This window comes from Trichomycterus rosablanca, chromosome 19 (genome assembly GCF_030014385.1).
Source record: "Trichomycterus rosablanca isolate fTriRos1 chromosome 19, fTriRos1.hap1, whole genome shotgun sequence".
Lineage (NCBI taxonomy): Eukaryota > Metazoa > Chordata > Actinopteri > Siluriformes > Trichomycteridae > Trichomycterus > Trichomycterus rosablanca.
This window is the reverse complement of record NC_086006.1, coordinates 27570748-27582150: the sequence shown is the minus strand read 5'-3', so window position 1 is coordinate 27582150 and position 11403 is coordinate 27570748. Positions and strand designations below refer to the sequence as shown.

The 11403-nt window shown below is 46.9% G+C and overlaps 1 protein-coding gene across 1 annotated transcript in view; it reads right to left on the bottom strand.

The window, feature by feature from the left end:
* Positions 1-8105, bottom strand: part of zhx3b (zinc fingers and homeoboxes 3b) — a 23047-nt gene extending 14942 nt beyond the window's left edge. The window contains exon 1 of the mRNA XM_063015294.1: positions 7935-8105. The gene's annotated coding sequence lies outside the window, so the exon portion shown is untranslated. The remainder of the gene's footprint in view (positions 1-7934) is intronic.
* Positions 8106-11403: the final 3298 nt, after the last annotated feature.

Below are 11403 nucleotides of genomic sequence, written 5' to 3'. Positions count from 1 at the left end.
TTAAGGGGGTGATTAATGCCAATCAAGACACTCACTTGCTGTAGCCTCGCGTCCAGCCTCACGTCCAGCGTTTCCTGGTGGAACCGGACCCACCGGGGGGAGAACAGCGGCGCGGGCGTCCCGGTTCTGCCCACGCCAGGCGGTTCCGCTCCGTCCCGGCGGCTGCGTTTCACGCTGGGCGGCGCCGGCGGCTGAACGCTCCCGATTAGCGCTGTGAATCCGCTCAGCCCGGCGCTGAAGGTGTTAACGCCGGCCGAGAGGAGAGCGGGGGGAGAAATGGCGGCCCAGCGCACTGGCGGCCGCGCTGCCCGACCTAAGATGGCCGACGGCAGCGTTCCTCACAGGAGCGCCGTGCCAAGAGCCGCCGGGACGAAACCGCGCGGTCAGAACTGCAGCCGGATCCGACACAAACAGCACCGGCGCGTCTGTGATCACAGAGCTCGACTTCACACGCTTATCCTGGTCAGGGTCTCGGTGGGTCCGGTTTCCTCAGGCAGGCCGATAGCACGGCTGGGGATGGGAGCGGCTACGCTACACGGACAAAAGTATCGGGACGCCCTTCTGATTATTTAATTCATGTGTTTCAGCCACAGCAGTTACTAACAGGTGAGATCACATATGTCCGACAATCCCCTGGGCACGCTCTAAGGGGTCTAGTATTCAGGCCTGTACCATCCTCTTGGTGTATTCCATACACTCACTCTCACTCTAAAGTTATTTTGTCTTGGCAGAAATCACTCTATATAAGGTCACCCAAAACAAACAAGCCAAAAAACAGCCACTCACTTACTGTTTGGGGTCTAGTATTCAGACCTGTACCGTCCCCTTGGTGTATTTCATACACTCACTCTCACGACTAAATAACTTTGTCCTGATTGGCAGTAATCGTTTTTTAAGCCACAAAAAAAAAAACATGAAAAAGCCACTCACTTAATGTAAGGGGTCGAGTATTCAGGCCTGTACCATCCTCTTGGTGTATTCCATACACATACACTCACTCTCAAGACTAAATAACTGACTTTTTTTTATGGCTTTTTTGTTTTGGATGACCTTAAAGAGAGAGGGTGATTAATGCCAATCAAGACACTCATTTACTGTAGGGGGCCGAGTAGTCAGGCCTGTGCCGTCCTCTTGGTGTATTCCATACACTCACTCTCACGACTAAATAACTTTGTCCTGATTGGCAGTAATCGTTTTTTTAAGCCACAAAAAAAACATGAAAAAGCCACTCACTTACTGTAAGGGGTCGAGTATTCAGGCCTGTACCGTCCTCTTGGTGTATTCCATACACGGACTCTCTCTGTCTAGAGACAAAACAACTTTGTCCTGATTGGCAGTAAACGTTCCTTTTGAGGTCATCCAAAAACAAAATATCTCTATAAAGCCACTCACATACTGTAAGGGGTCGAGTATTCATACTTGTACCGTCCTCTTGGTGTATTCCATACACGCACTCTGAAGACAAAAAGACTTTGGCTTTTTTATTGCTTTTTGGTTTTGGATGACCTCAAAGAGAGAGGGTGATTAATGCCAATCAAGACACTCACTTACTGTATAGGGTCAAGTATTCAGGCCTGTACATCCTCTTGGTGTATTCCATATACTCACTCTCACGACTAAATAACTTTGGCTTTTTTATGGCTTTTTCGTTTTGGATGACATTAAAGGGAATGATCATTCATTTGCTGTAGGGGGTCGAGTATTCATACCTGTACCGTCCTCTTGGTGTATTCCATACAGATACTGTCAACAGTGTAGATAATATGATAAAGTAGGAGCCACTAAAATGTTCCACCTCAGATCTGATAGTTCAAGTACTGGACTTGTAATCAGAAGGTCGCCGGTTAGAGCCCCACAACCGCCAAGTTGCCAACGTTGGGCCCTCGAGCGAGGCCCTGAACCCTCACTTGTTTAGACTGTATTCATCACAACTGGAAGTCGTTTTGGGTTTTATTTTTATATGCGTCTCGTTAAGTATCTAGACGCCATCAGATATCGTTTTCACCCATCGAATGGTCTGGAAAGCGGCTCATAACGAAGTGATAAGAGTTCCTGCATCGTATTTACATTCGATCCTTCTGGAACGTGTTGGACCGGAATTCCGAGCGCATGATTTATTTGTTTTGAGTTTTCTGACTCCTCGCCGGCGTGGCTGCGCCGCCGGTGCCAGTACAGTTCTACTTCATCCAAACGTTCCCGTCAGAGACGCTTTCATCCAATAAACACTTCAGATCAAATGAAGAGCTCATAAGGAACTCAGGATTAAAGACTTTTATTTCTCAAAGCTTTATATCAGGGGCAGCTCGGTGGTGGAAGGCCTCGAACCCACAACCTTCTGATCGATAGCTTTGAGAACTCGTTTAACTGTACCGTAGCGGCTTTTTTGTTTTGGGTGACCCTAAAGGGAGTGACCACTGCCAATCAGGACGAAGTTATTTCGTCTTGAGAGTGAGAGTGAGTGTATGGAATACACCAAGAGGACGGTACAAGACTGAATACTCGACCTCTTACAGTGAGCGAGTGGCTGTTTCATGGCTTTTTTTGTTTTGAGTGACCTTAACAGGAGTGATTACTGCCAATCAAAAAAAAAGTCTTGAGAATGCATGTATGGAATACACCAAGAGAACGGTGCAGGCCTAAATACTAGACCCCTTACAGTAAGCGAGTGGCTTTTTTTATAGATTTCAAGACAAAATAACTTTGTCCTGATTGGCAGTAATCACTCTATATAAGGTCACCCAAAACAAAAAAGCCATAAAAGAGCTTACTCACTTACTGTAAGGGGTCGAGTATTTAGGCCTGTACCGTCCTCTTGGTGTATTCCACTCACGCTCACTCTCAAGACAAAAAAAACTTTGTCTTTTTTATGGCTTTTTTTGTTTTGGATGACCTTTAAGGGGGTGATTAATGCCAATCAAGTAAATCACTCATTTACTGTAGGGGGTCGAGTATTTAGGCCGGTACCGTCCTCTTGGTGTATTCCATACACACACTCTCACTCTTGGCAGTAATTGTTCCTTTTAAGGTCACCCCAAAAAAAGCCATAAAAAAGCCACTCACTTACTGTAAGGGGTCTAGTATTCAGGCCTGTACCGTCCACTTGGTGCATTCCGCTCACTCATAAGACAAAATAACTTTGGCTTTTTTGTTTAGGGTGACCTTAAAGGTAGTGATTACTGCCAATCAAGACACTCACTCACTGTATAGGGTCGAGTATTCAGTCTTGTACCGTCCTCTTGGTGTATTCCATACGCACTCTCACTCTCAAGACAAAATAACTTTGTCTTGATTGGCAGTAATCACTCCCTTTAAGGTCACCCCAAAAAAAGCCATAAAAAGCCACTCACTTAATGTAAGGGGTCGAGTATTCAGGCCTGTACCGTCCTCTTGGTGTATTCCACTCACTTTCACTCTCAAGAGGAAATAACTTTCTATCTATGATGCGCTGCTTTTTTATATGACACAGCATGAACGACTTGATGTTTGTGGGTCAACTGGTCAACGAAAATGGACCCCAAAAAAACAGCGAGCTGAAACCTTAGCGAGCCACTGAACTGGCCGGGCGACCACACAAACACGATCGGCCATGTTTAAGAAAGGAATCTCCTGCGCTAGTGGGGGGGCGGGGGGTCACATGGAGCTCAGCGTGTCTCTCCGTACATGAAACGGCTCTGTGCGCGAACCAAACACTGGTAGGTGATAAGAAGCGGCGCAGATTAGACGCGCGTCGGAGGGGGCGTGTCGTGATCCGACACGAGGGTTGTGCGGACGCCAGCGCGTTCACACATTCACAATCGGGAACTGGAAATGACTAAATTCGGAGATGAAGGGGGGTGTTAGTTTGCGTCCGTCCTCTCGCATTTGTGTCCTTAATGATTCAAATCAGGCAAACGGAGCGGTACGAATCTTTTGTGTCGGGTGGAGACGTTTAGGCAGCCGCGGTTTTACCCTCGTAACCCCTGACAAACATGCAAATCTGTAGATAAAAGCTCGGTCTGGTAATAACGTGTGAGCACCGGGAATAAAACCAGTCCGTACACGCCTCCATGCCATGTCTAAACCCGGTGATCTCTCTATACAGACGCATCCCGAGAAGAGGGCGTGTCTAAATTAGAGATGGAAGGATCGATCGGCTATGTATCGGTATCGGACGATTTTTAATTAAAATAATTACAAAAATTACTGCAAATTTTGTTAAAGATATTACGCTGTTTCACATGAGTTCGTTAAAAATGGTAATAAACCAGTTTAGACCATGTTTCATTTCTTGCTTGCGCTAAAAATGGCATGTTGCCCTGCCGTGGCATATAGCCCCGCCCTCGATCGGTATCGGCTATCGGCCGATCGCGCCGAAAGGTGATCGGCGATCGGAATCGGCCTCAAAAACGATGATCGGTCCGTCTCTAGTCTAAATCCTTATTGCTTAAAATGCTCCTACTGAGGCGCCTCGATTCGGAGTGATGATCTGACTGAATGACGAGGGGGCGCCCGCTGAGGGCAATCCCAGCATTCAGTGCGGCACGAAATGAGCGACGGATAAATGCGGCGCGACCAGCGGAGAGGGAGACGTTGGGTGGCGTGCTGGCGGGTTGTGCCGCCTCAGCCCGCGGCGTGACCAGTATGATCGCTGTCCAAGTAGCGCGTCTGAATAATCCGCCCCCTGAAGTCCGAGGTCGGGTAGAATCCGAGACAGACCCTTGACGCATCGCGTCGCCTCCGCACGTCATGGATCAGGGCTCCTGACAAAGACTCGGAGGGGGGGAGGAGGAGGAGGACCAAGAGAAATTCGAGATCCTCGCCAGCTTGGTGTGGATTCCTGGAGAACTCGAGCCTCCGCTTCTGGGTGTCGATTTCGGAGCAGGGAGGTCAAGCTTGAGGTGTGAAGCTCGCTCGACTGTGGACAGCTGTGATCCAGCAGCGTCTGATTCACGGCAGGGTGGCAGGCTTCTCGCTGGTTTCCGGATTATAAAAGTTATTTTGTCTCGAGCGTGAGTGTATGTGTATGGAACGCACCAAGAGAACGGCGCAGGCCTGAATTCTAGACCCCTTACAGTAAGTGAGTGGCTCTTTTATGGATTTTTTTGTTTTGTTTCGAGTGACCTTAAAGGGAGCGATTACTGCCAATCAAGACAAAACGTACGGAATACACCAAGAGGACAGTACAAGCCTGAATACTCGATCCCATACCGCGAGTGAGTGAGTGAGTGGCTGTTTTATGGCTTTTTTTATTGTTTTGGGTGGACTCAAAACATGCCCATATATGGAAAACGAACCCTTGAGATGTAAAGCTCGCTCGACTGTGGACAGCTGTGATCCAGCAGTGCCTGATTCACGGCAGGATGGCAGGTTTCTCGCTGGTTTCCGGATTATATCCGCCTATAGAACAGATGTGCTCTCTGCACTTGAGGGGCATGAGGGGGCGGTTCGGGTCCTCATCCGGACCTTGACTGGAAACCAGTGGGTGAGGACGCACTAGCCCTATTTATGTGGGCACTGAGCCGAACGCTATAGACGATCAGGAACACTAGGGAGGAATTAGGAGGTCATGCCACGACGTGAACGGACGTTACAGAACTTCCTACGCCACTGACCATCCCAGGTGCTTCAAAGAAATGTGCTGCAACAGTTTAGGGAAGGCCCTACCCTGTCCCAGCATGACCGCGCCCCAATAAAGACACGAAGAAAACCTCCAGCTTTGGAAATCCACACCCACCACTGAGAACTCTCACTGATTATTTTATAAGCCACTTCTACCATAAACATGAACTATGTGGGTATACAATGACTGACTGGAGCCCATCCGTATCTCAGTACACTGTTGCACCCCCACTGCCCGGGTGACGTCTGATGACGATGAGATGCTACCCACGATGGTGACGACGCGGTCGTGTGTGTTCGTCATCTATGAGTCCAGCAGGTGCAGCAGTGTTGTTGGGATTCCTAATCTTCCTTTCATCTTGACACTCAGCTGTTTAAAAATCCCAACAACACTGCTGCACCTGATGCACGCACTCGTACCAGAACAACACGCCACGCAATGTGACCGTGTTAGTATCACCAACCACACGTCACCTGGTCAGTTGGGGTCCTATAGCGGCCCCTGTGCGTACACAGCAACAGATGAGCTACAGTCAGTACTGGGTAGATGCACTTGTGAGTGCGCTCTTAGTGCTGGTCCCATGCCCGGATACAAGGAGGGTTCTGTAAGGAAGGGCAAATTGACTTACAGTACTGTGACAGTATACTGTCTATATAATTGAAGGTTAAGGGCCTCGCTCAAGGGCCCACCAGTGGCAACCTGGCAGTGGTGGGGCTTGAACCAGTGACCTTTTGATTACAGTCCAGTACCTTAACCACTAGGCTACAACTCTCCTTGCGTAGAAATCTGACACGATAATCTCAACATGGAAAGCATCAATAAATACACCAAGAGAACGGTAAAAGTCTGAAGTATAGACCCAGACCGTGAGACCCTGTGGCTCTGTTATTACTCAATGCAAATCCATAAACATAAATGAGGTCGTTTATCTCCGGTCCGTCATGAACCAGGCGCTGGTTTGGCCCCGAAAAAGGATCGGAACCGCGGGGGATCGCGGGGGCACCTTAAGTAGGGACGGTTCCATCCTCCGGATTAACGCAAGAGCGCACGTCAGGTATTCCACCCCCGTGATCCTACGCCGCCCTCAAGAAAGTGTGAACGCGAATCAACATATTAACAATGCGAATCTTTTAATATGGATAACGAGCCGAGGGTGAATATATTTTAGTATATATTTTGGTTCTTGGAGGTGAACCCAGACCCCTGCCCCCCCCCCATTAAATTTTATTTACTTTGAAGCGGGTGACTAAACTTTAAACAAGACAATTTCATTTCTGATTAGTCCTAGACTCTCCTTTGCTACGCTGCATAAAAATCTAAATAATCCCAACATGGAAAGCTCCAATACACCAAGAGAACGGTAATAGTCTAAATTATAGACCCATACCGTGAGACCCTGTGGTTCTGTTATTACTTAATGCAAATCCATAAACTTAAACGCCATCGTAACGCAACAACGCAAGTGCAAACCAGACCAGACACCGGAACAGCTGTACGTTTTCTCCTCTGCTCAGAATGAGGTCGTTTATCTCCGGTGCGTCATGAACCAGGCGCTGGCTTGGAACCGAAAAAGGATCTGGACCGCGGGGGCACCTTAAGTAGGGACGGTTCCATCCTCCGGATTAACGCAAGAGCGCACGTCAGGCATTCCATCCCATCAGCGCTCACGCACTCGCGCCGAGCGTGATCCTACGCCGCCCTCAAGAAAGCGTGAACGCGACGCGACCACTGGAGCGTGGTGTCTTCTAGGATGAAGACCTGGAATATCTGGAGCATAATAAATAATGAAGGAGGAAATAATCGAACTCCGATGGGAGACCGAGGAGGAACTTTTGGTGCCGTCCCTGTAGAACGGTTCCAGAGCTTTGTGGAACCGATACCGACCTCACGGTGGATCAGAACCAAACTGGGTCACTTTAAATGTCATGTTCTTTTAATTTGTACACAACAGTACACAAAAACAATAGGGATAAAGAGCTAAAGGTGCATATATTTTGGTTCTTGGGGTTGAAACCAGACCCCCCCCCCATCAAAAAAAAAAAAACTTACCCTAACCCCCCCTCAACACACACACACACGCTCTCTCTCTCTCACACACACACACACACACACACACACACACACACCCTCTGTCGCCATTTTCATCACACACTGGCAGCACCAAAGCAGAACCAACGCAGAACCGAAGCGGTGCCACAGTACGAACCCAAAACAACAATATGTACACAAGACGAGCACAGCGCGGTCGCGCGCACGCGCGCGCACACACACACACCCACACTCATCCGCGTGCACGCGAAAGCCCCCCCCCCCCCCCCGAACACACAAAACTTACCCAGGCGAGCTCGAACCGAACCGTCCACAAACAACACGAGCCGAGCGGACACTCTCAGTCGAGGGGGTCGAACACGAGTCGAAACGGGCCGGCTGCGGTACGCAGGGGTAGTTCGGGGGCTGATCAGGGGCAGATAAACACCCCTCTCGGCTCCTCTCGTCGGTTTAGCGTTTATCCTCACCGAGGCGAAAAGAAACTACAGCGCGTGTACGTAGGCTGCTCACGTGACCGGCGCGTCACTGCCGCACACACACACATACACACACCGTGTGGAAAGTTCGGTTACGGTCAGAACCCGTACTAGCGTACTACATAGTATGCTGGGGTAGTACGGAACACCACGGAGCGTACTATACTCGCATACTATTGAGTATTGTATATTCCAGTGTACTGAAATAGAGCAACTAGCTAGCCAAGGTTTTAAATCAGTGCTTGTTGTTTATGTAATACTTGCACATGGCACTACTGCACTAATCACACCAGCACAACAATAATGTATGTATATATTGTACTGTATATTATCCACTATACTTATATACTCTCTTCTATTTATTGTCATTCGTTTAGCCACTGTAGTCACCTTGTAATTATATAGTAGTCTATACACTGTACAACCATGATCTGTTTACTGTTTTTAATATATGCACCTTCATTTTTACTTATCTGGTCACTACTGCACTTTTTACTGTATTATATGTAAATAATCTCTATCTTGCACTTCTGGTTAGATGCTACTGCATTTCGTTGGCTCTGTACTTGTACTCTGCACAATGACAATAAAGTTGAATCTAATCTAATCTAATCTAATCTAATCCACCTTGTTTAGTACTCAGGACTAGAATGGCCAGTTGTATAACCCCAAAAAGGAGGGCATGACAGTGATTAGTCAGGATCGTTTATTTATGTATTTATTTACTAGGATTTAACGTCGTCTTTTACACACTTTGGTTACACTGATGACAGGACAGGTAGTTACTCCTTACACAAGATTCATCAGTTCAAGTTCAATAAGTTTAATAAGTTCAAGCCGTAGCCTAGTGGTTAAGGTACTGGACTAGTAATCCAAAGGTTGCTGGTTCAAGCCCCACCACTGCCAGGTTGCTGCTGTTGGGCCCTTGAGCAAGGCCCTTAACCAAGGACGGATTAAGGATAGTCTGGGCCCCTGGGCAAAGAGTTGAATATTTGCAACAAAACGTCTGTTATGAAATATGGTAGCTTGCCTGGCAATTTGTAGGTCCCTAGAAAGTCAAGGAGCCATGGTAAACGACTTCTATGGAAGTCAAGGGCCCCATAGCAGGCCCTCGTGATCAAGGGCCCTCTAATGGTATGCCCTGCTCTTCTCTAGGGCCCCCTGGTAGGGGCTCTCATAACCAGGGCCCTCTAAAAATATGCCCCCCTCTTTCCTAGGACCCCTAATAGCCAGAAGTCGAAGTCAGAGCAGTGCCACAACGCCTCATCCATTTTCATAAGGGGCCCAAAAGCATGGCTAGGGCCCCCAAGAGGCCCTGGGGTCAAAGTCCCTAATAGTCAGAGGATCCTTAAAATGGAGGGCCCTCGGAAATAAAAATATATTGTATCATAAATGTTGATAGGCATCGCAAAATGTTTTGGGCCAGGGCCCCCTCACCTCAAGGGCCCCTGGGCGCTGGCCCCACTGGCCCGGTCAGTAATCCAGCCATGCCTATAACCCTTAGTTGCTCAGACTGTATATACTGTAACTGTAATGTAAGTCGCTTTGGATAAAGGCGTCTGCTAAATGCCGTAAATGTAAATGTATGTAATACACCTTGTTTAGTACTCGGGACTAGAATGGCCACTTTTATAACCCCAAAAAGGAGGGCATGACTGATTAATCAGGATCCGTTTATTTATGTATTTATTTATTAGGATTTTAACGTCGTCTTTTACACAGTTTGGTTACACTGATGACAGGACAGGTAGTTACTTCTTACACAAGATTCAGTTCAGGTTTTTTATGTCAAACGCAGTCATGAACAATTTTGTATCTTCAATTCACCTCATGCCTGGTTCACACTACACGATTTTTGCCCTGATTTTCACTCCGTGACTGGTCGGTGCTAGATTTGCCGGCTCGGGAGCAACTCGGCGTTCGCTCGGCAGAAGCGAGATGTCTAGGATGTCACATATCTGGATATGAGTTGCCCGACTGGCAATGAGTGCTATGTCAAACAGCCAACGAGAACGCAAGATACGGTGTGAGAGGAAACGCAGGGGAGAAGATGTAAAAAGGTGGGACAGGGGCGTAATATAGTTTCTATCAGAATACATCAACACACACAAGCTTTACAGTATTTCTGACCTCATCGTTCTCTACAAAACATAATACCCATGCTGCATTGCAAAAATATTTATTAACCTCCAACTCACTATAGAACAATCCAAGCTGCTCGTGTAGCCAAATTCATTCAGATCTATTTATTTTTTCTCCTTGATTTTACGCTGCACATCAACGTACAAACTTTCAAACGTTCCTGTCATGAATGTAACCAAAAGTGTAAAACATGACGTTAAAATCCTAATAAACATGAACACAAACGTTAGGGTATTTTACACCCAGCATATTTCAAGAAAACACAAAATAAACTTCTAAAATAACTCACACTTATAATCATACTGCCACAGAAAGAAATATGTCCCTGAAATTCCAAGAATTCCTAAAAATGCGTCGGTTACGAGCAGGGCTGGATCATGGGCAGATCAGTGGCACCATTCTGCCAGTTCACAAATCAGAAACATTAATGTTTGTTTAATTCACTGTTGAAACTATTACCTGGAGGATTATCTATGCAAAATACTACACAACAGAGGTTATAAGACTTGAGTCTCAGTTCTTCTACCAGCTGGATCAAAACAGATGAAGCAACATCTCAAGAAGAAGCATGAAGTTTCACATGACAGTATGAATGGACTGAAAAGTCACCTTCTAGGTTGAGTTACTTAATACATACCTGCTGAAGCGGTGGGTGAGCTTGACTGTACCTAAGCTTGTACGCTACTTTTTATTTTTAATTTCTTGTGCGCTTTAATTTGATGTTGTGCATAAAACAAATGAAAATTCTACTACCAGTACAGACTGTTCTGATGATCAAGGGTCTTTCAAGTAAGCCTCAGACAAGCCTCAGATTTTGGGATTGTTTGATAGTCTGTCCTGGCTGAGAGTCCTAGAGAGCACGTAAATCTCAGATATGATTTGATCCTTAATGACAGGCCATGCATCAGTTTACACAGGGGCTGGTGTAAGTGCCACAGGCATAAACATGGTGGTGCTTCACTTCTGGGCATAAATACGTGTTGCTTCCCTCCTCTGGTATTGCTTTTAACAGGATTTTGGAGTATGTATGTGGGAGTTTGTGTTTATTTAATACAAGAAGCACTTATAAGGTCAGACACAGATGTTCATCTAAGCCTTCCCACATAGTTAGACGCATATGAATTATTTAATGTAGTG